This window comes from Nerophis lumbriciformis, linkage group LG09, assembly GCF_033978685.3.
Source record: "Nerophis lumbriciformis linkage group LG09, RoL_Nlum_v2.1, whole genome shotgun sequence".
Lineage (NCBI taxonomy): Eukaryota > Metazoa > Chordata > Actinopteri > Syngnathiformes > Syngnathidae > Nerophis > Nerophis lumbriciformis.
Genome location: NC_084556.2, coordinates 40,941,035 through 40,965,031, shown reverse-complemented (window position 1 = coordinate 40,965,031; position 23,997 = coordinate 40,941,035). Strand labels below are relative to the sequence as shown.

The 23,997-nt window shown below is 41.6% G+C and overlaps 1 protein-coding gene across 6 annotated transcripts in view; it reads left to right on the top strand.

The window, feature by feature from the left end:
- Positions 1-20,976: 20,976 nt before the first annotated feature.
- Positions 20,977-23,997, top strand: part of gdpd5a (glycerophosphodiester phosphodiesterase domain containing 5a) — a 95,497-nt gene continuing 92,476 nt past the window's right edge. For all 6 annotated transcript variants that reach the window (XM_061961792.2, XM_061961793.2, XM_061961791.2 and 3 more), the window contains exon 1: positions 20,977-21,186. The gene's annotated coding sequence lies outside the window, so the exon portion shown is untranslated. The remainder of the gene's footprint in view (positions 21,187-23,997) is intronic.

Here is a 23,997-nt window from a genome sequence, read left to right as displayed (position 1 = left end):
ATGCCGATGATGTTCAGATCTACTTACCTCTTAAGACCACAGGACAGGTCGCACTTCAGCCACTGCTTGACTGTCTGACTGACATTAAAGCATGGATGAGTGCTAACTTCCTCAACCTTAATGAGAGCAAGACCGAGATCATCATCTTCGGCGAAACATCTCCAGTCTCGATTGTCAGTGCTCTTGGTCCTCTGGGTGAAAACATCCGGTCCTCCGTGAGAAATCTCGAAGTGATCTTCGATAGTGCCTTCAAATTCACCAAACAGGTCAGCTCAGTGGTTAATACCAGCTTTTACCATCTCAGAACCCTAGCAAAGACCAAGGCCTATCTCTCCCAGAGCGACCTGGAGACTGCTATCCACTCCTTCATCACACACCGGCTAGACAACAACAACTCACTGTACGCTGGCATTGATCAGGCATCACTCCGCCGTTTGCAGCTTGTGCAAAACGCGGCTGCCCGTCTCCTCACCAGCACCAAAAAACGCGAGCACATCACCCCAGTCCTGGCCTCACTCCACTGGCTCCCTGTCCGTCACCGCATTGATTTTTAATTACTTTTAATTGTTTTTAAATCCCTAAATGGTCTGGCCCCACAATACCTGACCGAGCGTCTGCATCATCATACCTCGTCTAGAGCCCTAAGGTCAGCTGACCAACTGCTGTTGGCGGTCCCCAGATCCAGGCTAAAGACCAGAGGGGACAGAGCCTTTTCCGTTGCCGCCCCTAAGCTCTGGAACAGCCTTCCCCTCCACATTAGGTCAGCCCAGAGCCTGGGGGTCTTCAAAACCCTTCTTAAGACCTACCTCTTCTCGCTGGCCTTTGACCTGAGCTGAGTCCGCCCACTAGGCCACCATTTCTAGTCCCCCCCACCCCTTCGCTTTAGTTTTATTTTTGAAATTGTCGCACTTTTATTATTATTATTTTTATTTCTATTTACCAAATTTTTATTCGACTCCTTTTACCGCATTGCCTTTGCACACATCTTGTTCAGCTCATTCATTGTTTATGTTCTTTGTTTTTTTTGTTTTTTTTCTCTATGCTTTTTTAACCTGTAAAGCACTTTGGTTCAATTTAAAAGTTGTTGTAAACATGCTATATAAATAAAGTTGACTTGACTTGACTTGACTTGACTACACTCTGTCCTGGAGACAAAGTATTATCCACTGTCAAATTTGAAAAAAACATTTGAAGTGATGGCAAACTGACAGTCAAAGTCCCACCAGGTGGTGCAAAGGAGAGAGCTGTGACTGATACAGTAGGTCCCCCACCACCCAAACAACAGAAGCTGGACTTTCGTGCAAAAGCGTTAAGTGTGGGGGAGTCAAAGAAGTTGGTCGGGCAGTATGTTGTCAAGGAAATACTGCCCTTAAGCAAGAAAAAGTATAGGTCCTAGGACTGACCCTTGAGGTACTCCGCAAGTTATATTACAATTGTTAGACTTCATGTTGTTGATTTCAACAAATTGATTTCTGTTTTTAAAAATAGCGTGTAACCCATTGGTGTGCCACACCTCTTATACCATATTTATATAATGTATGCAACAATATCTTGTGGTCCAGCATATCAAAGGTTTTTTGAAGATCTACAACGATCCTTAATAAATAGTCGTTTTTGTATATTGCATTGACGATTTCTGCAGTTAGTTCCATAGTTGCTGTAGCAGTTGAATGATTAGAAACCCATATTGGCTGTCACTTAAAATCTTAAATTAAGAAATGTTCAGTTTAATCGCAAATAACTTTTTGAGAACTGCGGAAGTAATGATATTGGTCTATATGTAGCACCCTGAAACTAGAGTTGGATGTAAAATCTAAAGTTGTATTATGATGCATAAATAGAATAACTATTATTCTATTTTGTTAAATGTCATGTCTGTGTAATCATGTTTTGTTTTAGTCATGTTTTGTTTTGTTTAGTTATTGGACTCTTTAGTTTCTGGCTTTTCACTCCCTTGTCTTGTTTACATGGTTACCCATTAGTTTCACCTGTTCCACGTTTGGACTCATTGTGCACTCTTGTTTGTCACCATAGCAACCCATTAGTTTTCACCTGCCCTCACGACTCACGCACCTGTCTTTAATCATGTCACTATTATTTAAGCTTCCAGTTGCCAGACTGTGTCTGGCGACATCATACCCCTGACACTCTGCTTCATGCTCAGTTCACGTTGCTTTCTTCATAGTCCATGCCAAGTAAGTTTTTGTTTATTTATGCCACAGTTAGTGTTTTTGTTTCATTGTTCATAGTTTCTGCCTTTGTGCAAGTTTTGGGTTTATAGCCAAGTTTTGTACCTCCACTGTGAGCGCCTTTTGTTTGTTTCTTTTTTAGAGTGTTAAAAATAAATCATGTATGGATTATTATTATTATTCAAGAAGCCCACAGTTCATATTACAGGCATTTTCTGATATCCCTCTTTTTCCCGCACACTGTTGCGCTTCCTGTTTTCTTCTCGAGCCTGCGCATTACACATATGTATTACACGTATGGTCCAAATCATTTGCACCACGGGAGAACAAATCACGCCATAGTTCTAATCATGACATTAAATGCATTATGCAATGTTTTTCATTTGTCATAAGTGATGGACTTTGCTGAACTACACTGAAAGCATGTATAATGTGAATACGCATTAAGTATGGTGAAATAGTAGATTGCTATATGTGACTTAATGGACTTGGGAGGCCTACCAACGAACCGTGAATAAGGACATTACACCAAACACAGTGACAGATATGTTTATTTATACTGTGGCCATGCTGTGTAGTCAAAGTGTAGTCAATGGGATGTGAGTGTAATTGTGTTGTGTGTTTGTAAGTCATTCATGGGTTGTGAAAAAGTTTGAGTTAAACAGACATTTTTAGTGGGGGAGGGTGTAGCACCCTGAAACTAGACTTGGATGTAAAATCTAAAGTTGTATTATGATGCATAAATAGAAAAATACTTATTCTATTTTTGTTAAATGCATTATGCAATGTTTTTCATTTGTCATATTCATCTCCGTGTATGATAAGTTATGAGTATTGGGAAGCGGAGCTGCGTCATTTCCTAGGTTTTGTGTGTAATGCGCAGGCTCGAGAAGAAAACAGGAAGCGCAACAGTGTGCGGGAAAAAGAGGGATATCAGAAAATGCCTGTAATATGAACTGTGGGCTTCTTGAATAAATATTGCACCGAAGAGACGACGTTTGGTCATTTTAAGGGTGCAACATGTAATTAGAAAAATCTGATTAATTTCCTTTTTCTAAAGAGTGGAATTACTTTTGCTGTTTTCATGCAGTCTTGTAATATTCCTGAAGTAAAGGACAAATTATAAATATATGTAAAAAGCTAATATTGTTGTACTGTATAATAATTGCATCCATTTTCCTCAGGAGTTAGCAAGACTTCCATCCATCCATCCATTTTCTACCGCTTGTTCGGGGATTTGTTCAATGTCATTTTCAAGATCATGAATGTCATCATTGTTAGTGTCTACATGTGTGTCCATAGTTCAATGTATGTCCAAGTGTATCGAATCGAATTTCTTCATTGTCAGTCCGCCCAAGCCAGAGACTCCATCCCTCCCACTGTGAATGTCCAGTCATATACTTCTTAAGTTCCCTCATAGTCTTGATTACATTTGATGAACCATCTTGTTCCCTGATCCATGCGTTTCCACGTTTCCATGTCCCAGGAATATTCTTCTGTTTCCTTAGCATCCTCTCCTCCCTTGCGATGCCTCCACACCTCTTCTTTATATACATGTTGGTTCCTTTCAGTTTTTTAGCTTGCCTCAGTACATCGTTCCTCAGCTGCCTGCTAATGAATCGAATTACTACAGCAGGTACAGAGTTATCGGACTTACTGGGCAATGGGTGGCAAGCAGATATTGCATCTTTACGAATGTTGTCCGTGTTCCTGTTTAGAAAATCCACCACCTGTTGCTCCAACGACTGCAGTTCTTCCCTCGGAGCCTCCTCCGTCGTCTCTGTTTTAGCTGTCGCCCTGGCGTAGGTATGATGCAGAGTCTTCAGCCCCATAATCACCATATCGTCCCTTCGTGTATATTGCTCCAGTTCATCAATCCGCTGTTACAGCGTAGAGATTTGTGCGTCCTTTTCATCGTCACTTTCAATGTTGTCACCTCACCCACAAGTTTGAGCAAGCTCTCCCGCTGCGACTTTGTCAGTTCACTAGACATAAAGTTTAAAGATCGCTTGATCTCCTCTATGTCGTTTGCCACAGGCATGTTTTTAGATGTGCGTTTAATGTCCGAAAGCGACGAGCGATTGGCCCTTTTTTTTGGCTGCTACCTGAGTCAAGGTAGTATGACGAGTTAGCCTTGAACGCTATCAGGCAATATCCTCGCTCTTTATAGTGTAGTTCAGAGGACCTTTTTGCACCATGGACCGGTTTAATGTAGGAATTATTTTCAGGGACCGGCTTTCCACTTGTGCCAGATAAATACAGCAAAAATAAGTGCATGAAAAATACAACTCACTGTTAACGCTGAAATAGTGGGGGGCCTGGGCTTGTTTCTTTGCAATGAGATTCCCAGCAGGTTACCATCAACCTGCTGGGGACTGCAGATGAAAATCAGCCTTTGGCTACAATCTGTCACATTTATATTATATATGTTCATTGATGTGCATTGTATCATGTCACAAAGTAATAACAAATATAGCAAATGGCAACTATACATCTATAAAGAAGCTTATTGGTGTGACTAGTGGGACAGACGAAAGTTAAATTGGAGAAAATGCAGTCGTTCATAAATTATTTAATGTTTCTCTGTGGCCCGTTAGCATTCGCACAATCACAATAATGAATCAAAAAACACAGGACGAGATGTTGAACAGTCCCTTGTGCCAAATGTGGAGAGTACTCACTCGAGATGTCCTTGTTGTTGAGAGTGGTAGACAGACAACGTGGGGGTGTGGGGGGTGGGGTGTTCTTGTGAGTTGTATGGGATATGAGACTTGGTCAGGGTTTTAAATTCCAGGACAATTGGACAAGCGACACATCTTCAGTAGTGTGCCCTTGCATCATTGGGTGTTTCGGCCTTCAAACACTATACACCAGGGGTGCTCACACTTTTTCTGCAGGCGAGCTACTTTTCAATTGCTCAAGTCGTGGGGATCTACCTCATTCATATATATAATTGATATTTACTTATTTATGAAATATATGTTTTTGTTAACAAGTTAAAGGTGTTTAATGATAATGCAAGCATGTTTAACACATATAGTTAATATTGTTAATAAATTAAAGGTGTTTAATGATTTTAAAGTTTTTAAACGACTGAAATATGTCCTCTCTTCGTGTCTGTTCTTTCATGGGCAGTACTGTTAATAGCTCTTCTTTTGTAGTGATATCACTAAACACCATACGAATAAAAATGCACATCTGGGCTGTGTCACTCACGTCCGTAGATTCGTCCAACTGCAGTGAGAAACACTCACAATCTCCGATGTCTGTCCAAAGTTGCTGGATCCTCAGCCATGGCTTCACAGTGCCGTGTAACTGTACATCTTGACAGCTGGAGAGCTTTGATCGAAGATAATATTTCTGCCTTATTTTTAAAGTCTCGGAACAATGAGTCAGCTGCTTCAACGAATGCCTCCTTTACCATCTCTTTGTCTTGGAAGGACTTCTGGTTATTGACGATGATGTGGCTCACCCGGAACGATGCTTCGGTGGCGACTTTCGCTTTTGAAGTTTGTTGTGTGAAAAATGACTGCTGTCCGGACAACTGGGATTTCAGTTCCTTCACCTTTCTCTTTCTCAGCTCGCTTTTCAGCAGGAAGTCGGGGTCGTATTTTCCATGAATAGTCCGAAAATGCCGCTCCACATTTCCCTTCTTCGGTATTGCGATGGCAGACTGGCAGATGAGGCAAACGCACTTCGAAAATGTCATCGTGAAAAAAAAGTCCTCCTCCCATTCCGTATGAAAGTGATAAGTTTTTGTCTTCTTACTTGGTCCAGCTCCCCCACTCATTTTTATACCCTTAAGAGAAAAAAACGTGGGCTGAAAATTGGCGTTAACTCGCTGACAAGCTTGTTAGTTTTGCTGCACTGAGCGCCGTTGTTTGCGCATGCGCAGTGACCTAAGTGTCAGAAAAACGCAGATGTCATCTTACTGGCTGACCAGTTTATCAATCAAAAGACGGGATGGATGATAGGTTGGCGTCAATTTTTTTTAATTTTTTTTTTTAATGCATGCAACATTTTTTTATTTTTTTATGTAATGCGATCTACCAATACTACCTTTGCGATCGACTGGTAGATCGTGATTGACGTATTGAGCACCCCTGCTATACACCCTCCACAAAGGTGGCCCGCCGAAGGATGATCAGTCCTCAGCTTGTGTCCCGTGCTCAACTGTTCCCGAAATTCACCCTGTTACACTGCTGTTTTTGGGGCCCAACCGGGTTCCTTCCGCTTGAGCCAATTCCACTGGCTGCTTCTTTCGGCTGCCTCTGAGACTGCTCTGATGGTCCTCCGCAGAGCCTGACCGTGGCTGCCGAGTTCCCTCAGCAGTCTGATGGTAGACGACGCCACAAATCCTCTGCATCCCACTTCAACTGGATAGACTTTGGTGTTCCAGCCACGCTGCCTCGCTTCTTCTGCTAGTTCTGAGTAGTGCAGCTTCTTACCTTCATAGGCCTCCTCCACAGAGTTCTCCCATGGGACTGTGAGCTCTATGACGTAAGCAGTCTTCACCAAAGTGGACCAGAGCACCAAGTCTGGCCTGAGGTTGGTAGAGGCAATCTCAGGTGGGAAAACTAGCTGTTTGCCGATGTCTGCCAGCATCTTCCAGTCACAGTCCCTGTATAGGTGTCCTGCTTCTGGTTTGGTGGAAAGCTGTTTGGGTGTTTTCCCGCCCTCTCAGACAAACATTGTGTAATAATAATTAATAATAATAATAAAGAATAGGTGAAAAATGGTGTATAATCTTATATGTGTGAATGCGTGTAGCATTCACACAATCACAATAATAATAATAATATAGGGGGACAAGCGGTAGAATGATGGATGCATGGATGGATAATAATAATAATAATAATGATGATAATAATAATAATAATAATAATCATCATCATCATCATAAAGTAAATATGTTTCAGAGTGGTTGCCTTTTTTTCTGGCTGGATCACCAGATACCCAAAATGTCTGTGCACGTGCCTGCACTCCACTCCAAAGCGTGCATCTTAGATAAAGGTGCTCAACGACAGACGAGAGGGAAATTCCAAGAATCTTATAATTAGGAATATACGCTTCAGATTATTACCGTCAGATCGCGAATAGAAGACGACAGCCGTGACCGGATGGAGCGGTTGGTTGAGCTGCAGCAGCTCCACTGCTTCTGAAAGGGAGGGTGACAGCGATGGTAGATCACTGACGGTCTCACCTGCAGGCAGAGTGGGATCCAGCACCAACACCGGCGCAGCAATGCAGTGGGACAGCGAGCATTCTGGCTCCTCCCTGGGGGTAAAAAAAAAAAAAGAATGAGAGATAAATTGGATTTAATAGTGTTGTGTCTTCTTATCTTCTCAACACATTCTCACCCACCTCAGACTTCGTTCTTCCTCCGCCAGTTGCTGTCTGGCCTCTACCAGATCCATCAGAAGGGTCTCGTCTGACCCATTGACCCACGTGTACACCAAATTGACGGGCTTGGGTGTGCAATCTCTGCAGGTGATAAGAGGACAAAAGGTCTACCGACAGTACACAAGTACAGACGTTCAACTGTTCCCCCTATGAAGGTGAGGGTGTTAGCAACAGAGGGGATTTGAACCTTCAGTAGTACCCTGCATATTCATATAATGTCTCACCTGCTGTGGAACGATGTACAGTTCTCATTGTTCTTGTGCGGATCAAACACCTAATTTACCAGGCTAGGCCTGACTCCTTTTCACTACCTTTAATTGTCAACACATGTTTTAAATCATTCAAAAATAAATCCGCTTAAACAACACATTTATAGTAAAGTCACCTCTCCTATGTGGTAGACGGACACCATCAAAAGGATGAGGACCGCGCAGACGACTTGGCATCTGTGTGGCAGAGACAGACAAGCGTAAACCTTCCTGCGCAGTGCCGTGAGCGTCATCTTTCTCCGTACTGTGGGAAGTCGTTGCATAGCTCAACTGTGCAACACTCCCTTCAACAATGTTAGTCGTGTATCAATGGGGGATTGAAGTGCAAAAAGTGGGCGAAGTCTTAAAAAAACCCTTTAAAGCTGCATTCGGGCGGAAGGTGGGGTACACCCTGGACAAGTCGCCACCTCATCACAGGGCCAACACGGATAGACAGACAACATTCACACTCTAGGGCCAATTTAGTATTGCCAATCAATCTATCCCCAGGTGCATGTCTTTGGAGGTGGAAGGAAGCCGGAGTACTCGGTGGGACATACTTGCCAACCCTCCCGGATTTTCAGCGCCTCTCCCGAAAACCTCCCGGGACAAATTTTCTCCCGAAAATCTCCCGAAATTCCATGCGAACCTGAGTGAGGACATCTTGTATTCACGTCCGCTTTCCCACAATATAAACAGCATGCCTGCCCAATGACGTTATAGCTGTAGAATGATCGAGGGCGAGTTCTTGGTTTCTTATGTGGGTTTATTGTTAGGCAGTTTCATTAACGTCCTCCCAGCGCGGTAACACACAACAACAGCAGTCATGTTTTGGTCTACCGTAAAGCAGTTCGTCTGCCGTAAACAGCAATGTTGTGACACTCTTCGGAGGTCTCAAGGTTGGCAAGTATGCGGTGGGAACCCACGCAGTCACGGGGAGAACATGCAAACTCCACACAGAAAGATCCCGAGCGCAGGAGCGAACCCAGGACCTTCGTATTGTGAGGCAGATGCAGTAACCTCTCTGCCACCTGAGAGTTTGATATTCCTCTCAGTTTTTGACAAAGTGTACACAACGCTCACACAGAATAGAGATACATGTGTGTATTTTAGCTAACCAAAACCAAAACAAATATCAGCAGGGGTTGTAGTCGATTCTGTGGTCTGTGCTGGGACCAGTGGTCCATACCACTAAGGACGCTAATGAGCCTGGTCACGACCAGTGGTCTCTATTGACTTTGAATGGGCTTTCCTTTTTCCTTTCTTTTCTGGACATTTTTGCAGTTCTATTAGCCGGATATATGTTAAAGATCATATTATATTGCCTCTATTGCACACTACATCATAATAACTGTAATTAGGTTTTAATATTATTGAATTGCACATCGGATCAAGTTGCCGTCTGACAGAGTGGTCCCTACCATTAGTGAGGCTGGCCTAGATACTAGTCTAGTCTGTGTGTTCGATGTATTTTTTCTGTTTTTTAAAAAATAAATATATATGTAAATATGTGTATGTAACCTAATCATATATTGTCTTCAAATTAAAGAATTTAAGTGTGTGTGTGTTTTTGAAAAACACACACACTTCACGCACACACGCACGCACGCACACACACACATCTATTTATTCATATATATATATACACTATATTGCCAAAAGTATTTGGCCACCCATCCAAATGATCAGAATCAGGTGTCCTAATCACTTGGCCCGGCCACAGGTGTATAAAATCAAGTACTTACGCATGGAGACTGTTTCTACAAACATTTGTGAAAGAATGGGCCGCTCTCAGTGATTTCCAGCGTGGAACTGTCATAGGATGCCACCTGTGCACCAAATCCAGTCGTGAAATTTCCTCGCTCCTAAATGTTCCAAAGTCAACTGTCGGCTTTATCTTAAGAAAATGGAAGAGTTTGGGAACAACAAAGTGGTAGGCCACGTAAACTGACAGAGAGAGGTCAGCGGATGCGGAAGCGCATAATGCAAAGAGGTCACCCACTTTCTGCACAGTCAGTTGCTACAGAGCTCTAAACTTCAAGTGACCTTTCAATTAGCCCACGTACAGTACACAGAGAGCTTCATGGAATGGGTTTCCATGGCCGAGCAGCTGCATCTAAGCCATACATCACCAAGTACAATGCAAAGAGTCGGATGCGCCACTGGACTCCAGAGCAGTGTAGACGCGTTCTCTGGAATGATGAATCACGCTTTTCCATCTGGCAATCTGATGGACAAGTCTGGGTTTGAAAGTTGCCAGGAGAACGTTTCGGACTGCATTGTGCCGAGTGTGAAATTTGGTGGAGGAGGAATTATGGTGTGGGGTTGTTTTGCAGCCTAAGTGCTTGATTTTATACACCTGTGGCCGGGCCAAGTGATTAGGACACCTGATTCTGATCATTTGAATGGGTGGCCAAATACTTTTGGCAATATAATGTATGTGTTACAGTCCTGTGAAAAACACAAACGTCTACTCTCTCTTAACAATCTTAGTTACTTACCTACTTTGTTTTCAAAACGTGAGTCTCTATCCTTGTGTCCTGCAGACGTCAAAGAGGAGGAACACAGTACCAGTCAGGAATGAGAGCAGCTTGAAGGACTGGCGGAGGCTGACGTCACCAAGTTGCCATTGACTGGTGTCCGAGTGAAGAATGAAGAAGATGAGGACAAAGATGCATGTGAGGAGAAGAGAGCAGCTCAACTCAACACATGTCAAAAGAAGCTCAAGGAGACCACTGTGGAGGATCACCAGCAGACAAGCTTTTAGCTCCACCATCAGATATTGACCACACAACACTGACACTGATGATGAAGACTCCAAAGCTGGGACGACATGTTACACTGACAATACACACTTTTACAGTATCTTTAATTACCGTAGTAGTCACACTTGACACATGAGAAGTCACACAGGAGAAAAAAACGTTCATCTGCTCAATCTGTAGTAAAGGATTCTATAAGAAGACACAATTGGCAGCTCACAGAAGAATACACACTGAAGAAAAACGTTGTTCCTGTTCAGTGTGTGGTGCAGATCTTTCTCGAAATAATTGTTTGAAAAGACACACAAGTATACACACTGGGAAAACACCCTTTACCTGCTCAGTCTGCAGTAAAGGGTTTTCCACTGTTACATTTAAAACACATGAGAATACACACTGGTGAGAGACCATTCATGTGCTCGGTTTGTGGTAAACAATTCTCTCAGTAAACACATTGAAGAAAAAACATAGTACTGTTCAATCTGCAACAAAAGCTTTTAGTAAATTTTATTACTCGTAGTACATATTAGAACTGACACGGGTGTGGTGAAAGATTCTCTTCTAAGTCTTAAGGTGTGCTGTTGAGAACTGCAGCAGTAAATGAAGCTGCAGGACGTGAAATAAACTGTCAAAACTTTGATAACTCTGTTTTTTTAACAACATCTCCACTTGTAACATAACACATTTGTAACAAAATCTTATTAATTCACTTTTAAAATTTAATAGGAGTAGGAAAAATATCTGTGACAAAGTGTCAGTCATTTCTATTGGATTTAAAACTTGAGTCAAGTGAAGAGACTAAAGATCAGCTTTGTTATTAGCTCTTAGCCTGATTAACAAGCTAGCCTGTAATTAGTATTTAGCATCTTTTAACAATGATGTCCAACTTTTCTCTGTCTGTCTCCCACTGCTTTTACTAAACATCCATCCATCCATCCATTTTCGACCGCTTGTCCCTTACGGGACTTGTTATTGTCTATTGTTCATTATTTGTGTTGACATCAACTTATTTCAGAAAACACTAAGTCAAGAGTGTAATGACACCTCTACACCTGAGGGAGGCAGTAAAGTAATCCCCTTGGAATTGCAAATATCAAAATAACACTGCTGTTTGTTTGTGCTGGTTTGTGCGGGACAGGGCCGGCCCGTGGCAAAGAGAAAAGAAGAGGAGGAGAAACGAGAAAAGACAGAGGTAGCAGGTAGGTAACGTTAGCCTACATGAAATTATTTGTCTGTTACAGAATGTGATAGTAACCTGGCTTTTTAGCATTACGCTAATGTTACATGATTCGGCAATTGCTAATCAATAAATAGCTAGTTCTGTTTTAACGTCGGGTTAATATTGTGGAGGGGGCTAAATTGTTATGGAAAATAATAATGTAACATTAGGTAATTACAGTACTCCCACCTTACATTCCTCAGGGACATTTGTATTAGATCTTTTAAGCAGGTGTTTTTGTTTACATTGTTATTGCCTTCTGGTTAGCTAATGTTTGCCCTGCAGGTAATAGTCACTTTTCCACCCCTTTATATATTAGGTATAGTTGTAAGCAGAGGTGGGTAGAGTAGCCAGAAATTGTACTCAAGTAAGAGTACTGTTACTTTAGAGATTTATTACTCAAGTAAAAGTAAGGAGTAGTCACCCAAATATTTACTTGAGTAAAAGTAAAAAGTATGTTGTGAAAAAACTACTCAAGTACTGAGTAACTGATGAGTAACATACACACACACACACACACACACACATATATATATATATATATATATATATATATATATATATATACATATATATATATATATATATATACATATATATATATATACATATATATATATACATATATACATATATATATATATATATATATATATATATATATATATATACACATACATATACATTGATATATACAGTATATAATTTATATGTATTTATTTTGCTGTTTTCGTTTACATGTTAAAGATGTTTTAATGAATATACATGCATGTTTAACATATAGATTCCTTTCTTTCATGCAGACTAGAATATAAGTTGGTGTATTACCTGATTCTGATGACTTGCGTTGATTGTAATCAGACAGTAGTGATGATAACGTCCACGTTTTCAAATGGAGGAGAAGAAAAGTTCCTCCTTTCTGTCTAATACCACATGAAAGTGGTTGGTTTTTGGCACCTTATTTGTCCAGCTTCCTTATTCGTTTTTATACACTTTACAAGAAATATATTGGCGTCAAACTCCGTAGCTTGCTAGCTTGTTTGCGCTGGCTTTCGGAGACTCTTGTTTTGAAAGCGCAGGCGCGATGGAGCGGCACTTTTATTGTGAAGACAGGAACGTCCTCATGTGCGGTCAGTCTTGAGGCTTTTGACGGGATGTACGGTTGAAATAAAAAAAGTATATTTTTTCCTTCACACTTTTGATTGATTGATTGGAACTTTTATGATTAGATTGCACAGTACAGTAAATATTCCGTACAATTGACCACTAAATGGTAACACCCCAATAAGTTTTTCAACTTGTTTAAGTCAGGTCATGTGACCACCTGGCTCTGTTTGATTGGTCCAACGTCACCAGTGACTGCATCTGATTGGTGGAACGAAGTGAAACGTCACCAGTAAGGCAGGCACTTTGAAGGTCTGTCTGACAGACCAAAACAAACAAAGCGTGCATTAACAGATCGATAAAAATTAGTAGCGAGTAGCGAGCTGAATGTAGATAAAAGTAGCGGAGTAAAAGTAGCGTTCCTTCTCTATAAATATACTTAAGTAAAAGTAAAAGTATGTTGCATTAAAACTACTCTTAGAAGTACAATTTATCCCAAAAGTTACTCAAGTAGATGTAACGGAGTAAATGTAGCGCGTTACTACCCACCTCTGGTTGTAAGTAAAAAAAAAAGGTCAAAGACAAAGCTATTCGGTTTCTTGTGAGTATATACACTTCACTGCCGATGTGGGGGGGCGCCACCTAAAATCTTGCCTAGGGCGCCAGATTGGTTAGGGTCGGGCCTGGTGCGGGACAAACATTTAAACTATAATAGCACAAATGTTTTTTGGTTGCACAAAAATATATATTTTTTGACATCACTGGTGAGAAAATTTATTTTAGAATGAGTTAAAAGCCCTAGCAGCACAAACGTGTTTTTATGACACAAATGACCATTTGTTATTTTGATATTTGCAATGAATTGAGGGTTGGGGTCAGTGCAGCAACTAATTTGTTGCACCTTTAAAATGTTTGGGATTAGAAGGGCGTGACGCAAGGAATCTGAGCTAAGAGTTAATCCTGGCTGCTAGGAATAGATCTCTTACAGGATTTAGCTGCTCATCTGAGCACTGAGTAATAACATTGTAAAAGAACTACTGGGACTTGTATATTAATTGTTATTATGCGCGGTGCATTACATTTTTGACTGCCTTAGCATGCGTGACTATTTTAAGGGTCCTAAACTCGAACCAGTAGGGAAGGGTTTAGTGTAAGTATATATAAATATATATACAAACCCCAAAACCAGTGAAGTTGGCACGTTGTGTAAATGGTAAATAAAAACAGAATACAATGATTTGCAAATCCTTTTCAACCTATATTCAATTGAATAGACTGCAAAGACAAGATACTTAACGTTTGAACTGGAAAACTTTGTTATTTTTTGAGAAAGTTGAGGAATGTGTCATGATCCGTTACCCGGATCATGACATGATTTATGTTGGTTATGTTTCTGTTTTAGTCTGTTTCCTGGGTGCACCCTCTTTCCCTGTTCACTGTTGGTTTCCATGGGCACTGATTCTCCTCACCTGTCTTAGTTTTGCAATTAGTGTTCCCACCAGGTGTTTTGGTTAATCACTCCCCTTTATAGTTTCCTGTCACCCAGCAGTAGTTGCTGGTCAATGTTTGCTTTAGGCAACGTTTACCTTCTCCTGTTTTTTCTCCTCGCTGTAGTAAGTTTGTACGCACTAGCATTCCTTGTTTTTTCACCCTTGGTGACATTTTGTGTTTTTTAGCTCCATGCTTGGTAGTATCCCCAGTTTGTATTTTTTGATCCTGCCTTAAAATAATTAAAACCTTAAATCTTACCTGCACGCCGCACCTGCTTGTCGTCTGTATTGGAAGGAACGCTACCAGCGCAGCAATGCGCCCCCCAAGACGTAACAGAATGCTCATCAAACACTTATTTGGAACATCTCACAGGTGAACAGGCTAATTGGGAACAGGTGGGTGCCATGATTGGGTATAAAAACAGCTTCCATGAAATGCTCAGTCATTCACAAACAAGGATGGGGCGAGGGTCACCACTTTGTGAACAAATGCGTGAGCAAATTGTCGAACAGTTTAAGAACAACATTTCTCAACCAGCTATTGCAAGGAATTTAGGGATTTCACCATCTATGGTCCGTAATATCATCAAAGGGTTCAGAGAATCTGGAGAAATCACTGCACGTTAGCGATGATATTACGGACCTTCGATCCCTCAGGCTGTACTGATTCAAAAAGCGACACCAGTGTGTAAAGGATATCAGCACATGGGCTCAGGAACACTTCAGAAACCCACTGTCAGTAACTACAGTTGGTCTCTACATCTGTAAGTGCAAGTTAAAACTCTACTATGCAAAGCAAAAGCCATTTATCAACAACATCCAGAAACGCCGCCTGCTTCGCTGAGCCCAAGCTCATCTAAGATGGACTGATGCAAAGAGGAAAAGTGTTCTGTGGTCTGAGAAGTCTACATTTCAAATTGTTTTTGGAAACTGATGGTGGAAACTTTACACTAGACTTCAGGCAACGTGGATCCTGTGCCTCTCCTGTCTTCCTCCAGACTCTGGGACCTCGATTTCCAAAGGAAATGCAAAATTTGCATGGTTGGGTGATGGTTTGGGGTGCCATGTCATCTGCTGGTGTCGGTCCACTCTGTTTCCTGAGATCCAGGGTCAACGCAGCCGTCTACCAGCAAGTTTTAGAGCACTTCATGCTTCCTGCTGCTGACCTGCTCTATGGAGATGGAGATTTCAAGTTCCAACAGGACTTGGCGCCTGCACACAGCGCAAAATCTACCCGTGCCTGGTTTACGGACCATGGTATTTCTGTTCTAAATTGGCCCGCCAACTCCCCTGACCTTAGCCCCATAGAAAATCTGTGGGGTATTGTGAAAAGGAAGATGCAGAATGCCAGACCCAAAAACGCAGAAGAGTTGAAGGCCACTATCTGTCAGAGTTTGTAGGTGCCGAACCCCAAGATGCAGAGAAGGCGGAAGGCATTGTACGAGAAAACATGGTTTTAATGTTCAAAAATAAGAAAAGGAAAACACGAACCAGAAACCAGGAAGCAGGAACAGGAGTCAGGATCCAGGGAAAGCTTAACGCACACAGGTAGCAACGACAGCATACAGCAAACAACGACACGACAGGTAGGAACGACAATGATCCAGCAATGACTGGAGGAGAAGGCAGGTTTAAATAGTAGCTGGCTGATTGACACCAGGTGTGGCCAGGTGCCAATCAGCCACAGCTGAGGGGAAGCAGCACTCAGGGAGACACTCAGGAAATGAAGACAAAATAAAAGCGCTGACAGGAAACTAAGACAAACACAGAGAAAAAACTAACACAGTCAAACTGTCAGGGACAAGCCTGACAGTAGCCCCCCTTCCTATAACGGATACCAGACGTTCTAGAACCCCCCCCCAAAAAAGTCCAAAGTCACGGGAGGGTGGAGGGAGGACAAGGAGGTGGGCCACCAGGCCAAGTGTCCCCGCAACCAGCGGGTAAGAGTTAGGTGGCGACGGCGAGTTGAACGCCGCCGCAATTGGCGAGGCGGCTCGACCGCCGGCATGGGAGGACCCACCGGAGACGATGGTGGTGGCGCCCTCTGCTGGCCCACCGGAGACGATGGTGGTGGCGCCCTCTGCTGGCCCACCGGAGAGGAGGATGGTGGCGCCCTCTCTTGCTGGCCCACCGGAGAGGAGGATGGTGGCGCCATCTGCTGCTGGCCCACCAGAGAGGAGGATGGTGGCGCCATCTGCTGCTGGCCCACCAGAGAGGAGGATGGTGGCGCCATCTGCTGCTGGCCCACCGGAGAGGAGGATGGTGGCGCCATCTGCTGCTGGCCCACCGGAGAGGAGGATGGTGGCGCCATCTGCTGCTGGCCCACCGGAGAGGAGGATGGTGGCGCCATCTGCTGCTGGCCCACCGGAGAGGAGGATGGTGGCGCCCTCTGCTGCTGGCCCACCGGACAGGATGGTGGTGCCGTAGGTTGTAGACCCACCGGAGTGCATGGTGGCGTCTGCCGGCCCACCGGAGTGCATGGTGGCGTCTGCCGGCCCACCGGAGTGCATGGTGGCGTCTGCCGGCCCACCGGAGTGCATGGTGGCGTCTGCCGGCCCACCGGAGTGCATGGTGGCGTCTGCCGGCCCACCGGAGTGCATGGTGGCGTCTGCCGGCTCACCGGAGTGCATGGTGGCGCCGTAGGTTGCAGACCCACCGGAGATGATGGCGCCGTCTCTTGCAGACCCACTGGGGCGAGAAGTAGCTGTGCCTCCCCAGCTGCATTGCTACTTATAGCCCCTCCCCCAAGGGACGGATCCCAGACGTCCCCAGATAGGACCACAGACGACAGGGGTGGGTGGGAGAGGGCTTGAAAAGCGGCCGAACTTTTCTTCAGATTAGCCATTAAGTCCAAAGCTTTGTTAAGCCTCTCCGCCATGGACATCTCTGCGAGATTCGAATTTGGCTGGATCATTATGTCAGAGTTTGTAGGTGGTATGTCAGAGTTTGTAGGTGCCGAACCCCAAGATGCAGAGAAGGCGGAAGGCATTGTACGAGAAAACATGGTTTTAATGTTCAAAAATAAGAAAAGGAAAACACGAACCAGAAACCAGGAAGCAGGAACAGGAGTCAGGATCCAGGGAAAGCTTAACGCACACAGGTAGCAACGACAGCATACAGCAAACAACGACACGACAGGTAGGAACGACAATGATCCAGCAATGACTGGAGGAGAAGGCAGGTTTAAATAGTAGCTGGCTGATTGACACCAGGTGTGGCCAGGTGCCAATCAGCCACAGCTGAGGGGAAGCAGCACTCAGGGAGACACTCAGGAAATGAAGACAAAATAAAAGCGCTGACAGGAAACTAAGACAAACACAGAGAAAAAACTAACACAGTCAAACTGTCAGGGACAAGCCTGACACTATCAGAGCAACCTGGGCTCTCATAACACCTGAGCAGTGCCAGAAACTCATCGACTCCATGCCACGCCGCATTAACGCAGTAATTGAGGCAAAAGGAGCTCCAACCAAGTATTGAGTATTGTACATGCTCATATTTTTCATTTTCATACTTTTCAGTTGGCCAACATTTCTAAAAATCCCTTTTTTGTATTAGCCTTAAGTAATATTCTAATTTTGTGACACACGGAATTTTGGATTTTCATTTGTTGCCACTTCAAATCATCAAAATTAAATGAAATAAACATTTGAATGCATCAGTCTGTGTGCAATGAATAAATATAATGTACAAGTTACACCTTTTGAATGCAATTACTGAAATAAATCAAGTTTTTCAAAATATTCTAATTTACTGGCTTTTACCTGTATATGTTGGAGGACACTGCAAAGGTTGGTCAGCACAATATTGGAGAGTCTGCCTACAAATAAGGTCTGGACGATGGACCTTCCTTATTCTAACCCGTATTAAATTCTCTCTAACATGCTCCTGCTTGATGATAATGTTTGGATCAGGGGTAAGAGACTTCTTAAGGAGGGAAATATTATCGGCAAAGTCATTTTTTTCAAAGTGAGAATAAAAACTATTAAATTCATCTGGGATGTCAGACATTTGTATTCCCTCAAATTTTATAGGATTCCTGTCACTCCCACTACTTCCCTGAGAGATGGAGGTCATTGCTTTTATTCCTTTCCAAGCTGCCCGAAAATCTCCACCGGTATATTTGTGTTTTACCTTATCCCTATAAACACTTTAGGCTCGCTCCTTACCACTCTGTTGCTGCATGCTCCCTGTGTAAAAGATGCGTTTCTTCATGTTCATGACAATTTTTAGTTCCTTAGTGACCCACGTTTTGTTGGTGGAAAATATGGTAATTTCCTTACAGGGAATATTAGAGTCCACACAAAAACATATGTATCAATCAAATATGAAGAAATTGTTAATGTCAGTAAATTTAAATTGCCACACGAAATACATCCCAATCTGTCAAATCGAAGCATGCTTGTTAGGTGGCAATACTTTCCTCTGTTCAACATCTTAATGTTTTACTGTCTGCCCCTGCTTTTTGCGGATGGGTTTATAGATGGGCGTCAGCAGGACACAAGATGCCCCAAAGGGAGGCGTAGACATGGGAGGCATCATTCAAGTCATTCCTAAAAGCAGGAAGAATACCAAAAAAAATACATTATCATTAAAACCATGAATGCATTATCTGTGAATATTTACCACATCCATACATTCATTAGCAGACTACTTACTGTTTTCAATCAGCTCAGTGGTTTTTACGAAGTCGAATCATTTGGAAAATGCATTTTCTCATTTCCTGCTGGCGACTTGTCATGGTTGTACCCCGCCTCTCACCCGAAGTCAGCTGGGATAGGCTCCAGCCTTCCGTGACCCTAATGAGGATAAGCTGCATGGAAATTGAATGAAAGGATGACAAATGAATAAACGTATTGTTTCTACGAAATTGCTGTCTTATGCATGTTAGAATTCAAATACTTCATCCTTGCAGTCATTCTAATGGAACAATACGCTAGATCAGGGGTCCCCAAACTTTTTGACTCTGGGGCCGCATTGGGTTAAAAAAATTGCGTGATGATGTCACGTTATCGATGGGAAAATGCATTTTTAGACAATATGATTTGCTTGAGCGGCTAGGAGACACTGTGAGTAACAAGCAGTAGAAAATGGATTAGAAAAGACAGATTTATTAAACTAATGATTAAAATTAAATATATAGAGAGATAGATAAATATAAATTATATATATATATATATATATATATATATATATATATATATATATATATATATATATATATATATATATATATATATATATATATATATATATAATTATTATATTTTTTTTTTCAACTTGGGACTTCCCGCGGGCCGGATTTTGGACGCTGGCGGGCCGGATTCGTCCCGTGGGCCGTAGTTTGAGGACCACTGCGCTAAATAAACTCCTTTTTTACAGCGTGACTTTTTTAAAGTGTGCCATTTCACAGTATGATTTATTTTTACAGTGTAACTTTATCTACATTTTCATTTTTTCAGCCTGACATTTTTACAGTTCAGTGTGATTATTATAGGCTCCAGCACCCCCCGCGACCCTCTAAGGGACAAGCGGTAGAAAATGGATGGATGGGTGGATGGACGATATTTTTTGGGGGGGATTTTTATTTGAAGTGGGACATTTGACCAAATATTTATTATATTTTTTACCGTGTCATTTTTGCAGCTTGATTTTTTTTTTTAGAATGTGACTTTTTCACATTATGATTTTGCCAAAAATGTATGTACAACATTCTTTTACTTCAGTGATATTTTTTTCTCTATGAAATTTTAAAGGGAACTTTGTAATTTTTTCCCCACAGCCTGCTGATGCTTTTTTATGGTGTGACCTTTTTTAAATATTTTTTATTCTATTTTTTTTACAGTGTGTTTATCAAACAGTTTGATAGGTTGATTGGCAACACTAAATTGGCCCTAGTGTGTGAATGTGAGTGTGAATGTTGTCTGTCTATCTGTGTTGGCCCTGCGATGAGGAGGGGACTTGTCCAGGGTGTAACCCGCCTTCCGCCCAAATGCAGCTGAGATAGGCTCCAGGACCCCCCGCGACCCCGAAAGGGACAAGTGGTAGAACATGGATGGATGGATGGATAGACTTTTTGACGACATGATTCTTTACTGTGTGGCTTTTTCTTTCAGTGGGACATTTTACAGCATGTTCTCTTTATTTGTTGTGTCATTTTGTAGCCTGACAATTTTTACAATGCAACTTTATTCACACAGATTTTTTACAGATTGCTTTTTTTACCACATAATTTTTTATAGTGTCACATCAGTGTGACTTTTTACTGAATATTTTTGTTGTCTTTTTTTCAGTGTTTTTACACAGTTTTTTTTTACAGCGTGCCTTTTTCCCCCCAAATAATTTTTTTTCACTGGGTGACTTTTTTACAGTGTGAATTTTTCTTTTGGTACAATTTTTTTTTTCAGTATGCTGCTTTTTACAGCATGACTTTTATATATGGTGTTACTTTTTTCCACATAGTGATGTTTTCTTCATTGTGACACTTTGGTTTTTTACAGCGTGCATCTGAACTCCTCCCACTCTGGAGGATTAGTAATCCACTTCTCTGCTGCCTCCAAAGCAACAACTACCTGGACTAACTAACTGGACTAAAAGCAAGAACATTTTACAAATCTTTCCGCGTTTTTGCTCAATTTAAATTAGTAACACTGATGTTTGACAATTTTTGCTCTGAGTTTGTGTGCTTTGAAAAAACGTCATGTCGTCATCGAACGAAATAATTATTTAAAACGTTTATTCTTGCCAGGAAGAAAAAAAGACTGTGTTAAGGTAAGAAAATGCTCTGTTTAATTTATCAGAGTACGTTTAAAAACACGTTTTACATGCTTTGTTTTGTTTGGTGTTATTTTGATTTATAGATCACTTTGAATCATTAATTTGTGGTGATCGGGTCTTGTCGTAACTTGCTGCCATTGAATAATGAGTATGACAAATGACAGAAATATTGAAATGGTTTGCTTTATTTTCACAAAGGTGTTACCATAAAGTACATCAACATGTTTGAAAATGAGTACCTGTACTCTTTCTCCCTTTCGCAGCAATCAGGTCACTTTACCATTTTTATACAAACCCCGTTTCCATATGAGTTGGGAAATTGTGTTAGATGTAAATATAAACGGAATACAATGATTTGCAAATCCTCATCAACCCATATTCAATTGAATGCACTACAAAGACAACATATTTGATGTTCAAACTCATAAACTTTATTTTTTTTTTGCAAATAATAATTAACTTAGAATTTCATGGCTGCAACACGTGCCAAAGTAGTTGGGAAAGGGCATGTTCACCACTGTGTTACATGGCCTTTCCTTTTAACAACACTCAGTAAACGTCTGGGAACTGAGGAGACACATTTTTTAAGCTTCTCAGGTGGAATTCTTTCCCATTCTTGCTTGATGTACAGCTTAAGTTGTTCAACAGTCCGGGGGTCTCCGTTGTGGTATTTTAGGCTTCATAATGCGCCACACATTTTCAATGGGAGACAGGTCTGGACTACAGGCAGGCCAGTCTAGTACCCGCACTCTTTTACTATGAAGCCACGTTGATGTAACACGTGGCTTGGCATTGTCTTGCTGAAATAAGCAGGGGCGTCCATGGTAGCGTTGCTTGGATGGCAACATATGTTGCTCCAAAACCTGTATGTACCTTTCAGCATTACTGGCGCCTTCACAGATGTGTAAGTTACCCATGCCTTGGGCACTAATACACCCCCATACCATCACAGATGCTGGCTTTTCAACTTTGCGCCTATAACAATCCGGATGGTTTTTTTCCTCTTTGGTCCGGAAGACACAACGTCCACAGTTTCCAAAAACTATTTGAAATGTGGACTCGTCAGACCACAGAACACTTTTCCACTTTGTATCAGTCCATCTTAGATGAGCTCAGGCCCAGCAAAGCCGACGGCGTTTCTGGGTGTTGTTGATAAACGGTTTTCGCCTTGCATAGGAGAGTTTTAACTTGCACTTACAGATGTAGCGGCCAACTGTAGTTACTGACAGTGGGTTTCTGAAGTGTACCTGAGCCCATGTGGTGATATCCTTTACACACTGATGTCGCTTGTTGATGCAGTACAGCCTGAGGGATCGAAGGTCACGGACTTAGCTGCTTACGTGCAGTGATTTCTCTAGATTCTCTGAACCCTTTGATGATATTACTGACCGTAGATGGTGAAATCCCTAAATTCCTTGCAATAGCTGGTTGAGAAAGTTTTTTCTTAAACTGTTCAACAATTTGCTCACACATTTGTTGACTAAGTGGTGACCCTCGCCCCATCCTTGTTTGTGAATGACTGAGCATTTCAAGGAATCTACTTTTATACCCAATCATGGCACCCACCTGTTCCCAATTTGCCTGTTCACCTGTGGGATGTTCCAAATAAGTGTTTGATGAGGATTCCTCAACTTTATCAGCATTTATTGCCACCTTTCCCAACTTCTTTGTCACGTGTTGCTGGCATCAAATTCTAAAGTTAATGATTATTTCCAAAAAAAAAAAGTTTATCAGTTTGAACATCAAATATGTTGTCTTTGTAGCATATTCAACTGAATATGGGTTGAAAATGATTTGCAAATCATTGTATTCCGTTTATATTTACATCTAACACAATTTCCCAACTCATATAGAAACGGGGTTTGTACTATAACGATAAAAAGGATAATAGAGGATAATAAATGTTATAGTTTATAGATATCTCCGATCCTGCAGCGCGTTTACTTCCACACAAGGTTGGTCTTTTTTGTATTTTAGTCATTTACAAAAAGTAAACATTGTAGGCCATATGCTACTAGGAGTTAGCAGCTACACAACAGCTCAGCACACAGTAGCACACAAGCTAGATATTTGTAATAAGTGTCCTTCATTGAACAATAAGACAGTCTAAAACAGCACATTTGTCAATATAAACAAGTACCAAGTTGCATATTACTCACACACACAAAGTCTCCAAGGCGGAAGGAAGTGTATTAGGAAAAAGTATCCAGTAACAAACGTGTCTGCATCATTCAACTTACTATGTCATGAGTTTAACTTCTTGAATTGTTGTGGTCACTCGGTGTCTCCCCAAAAAACTCAAAACAATTACCACTGTACTTCAACTTAAAGACAGCACAAGTCCATTCCAGATGGTTAATAATAAATAGGTTAGTGTTTTTCATATGTACCATTGTTTTCTGTTTGACTAATTTCACTTAATCAAACATTTTCTAACATTCCAAATTACAACATAATAAAAGTATGTTATATTCCTGCTGGTATCGTATCGGATAATAATTTCTAACATTCCACACTACTGATAACATATCGGCCAATAATCAAGGCTCCAATATTGGTATTGTATCCTATGTGAAAAGGTTGTATTAGGACACACTTAGTTAGAATTCGTTGATAGTTTATACCTACATTTGTTCTCAATATTAATTATTAATACAATATCCATCCTACATGTAACTTGATAACATTTACGTATGTCTCTCTCTATTATTTTTAATTGTCTCCTCGCTTGGTTTTTGTCTAGTTTGATCTAAATCTGTCTCATTCGATTTTCGAACTCTCCCATCGATATTGTTGGTATTTTAA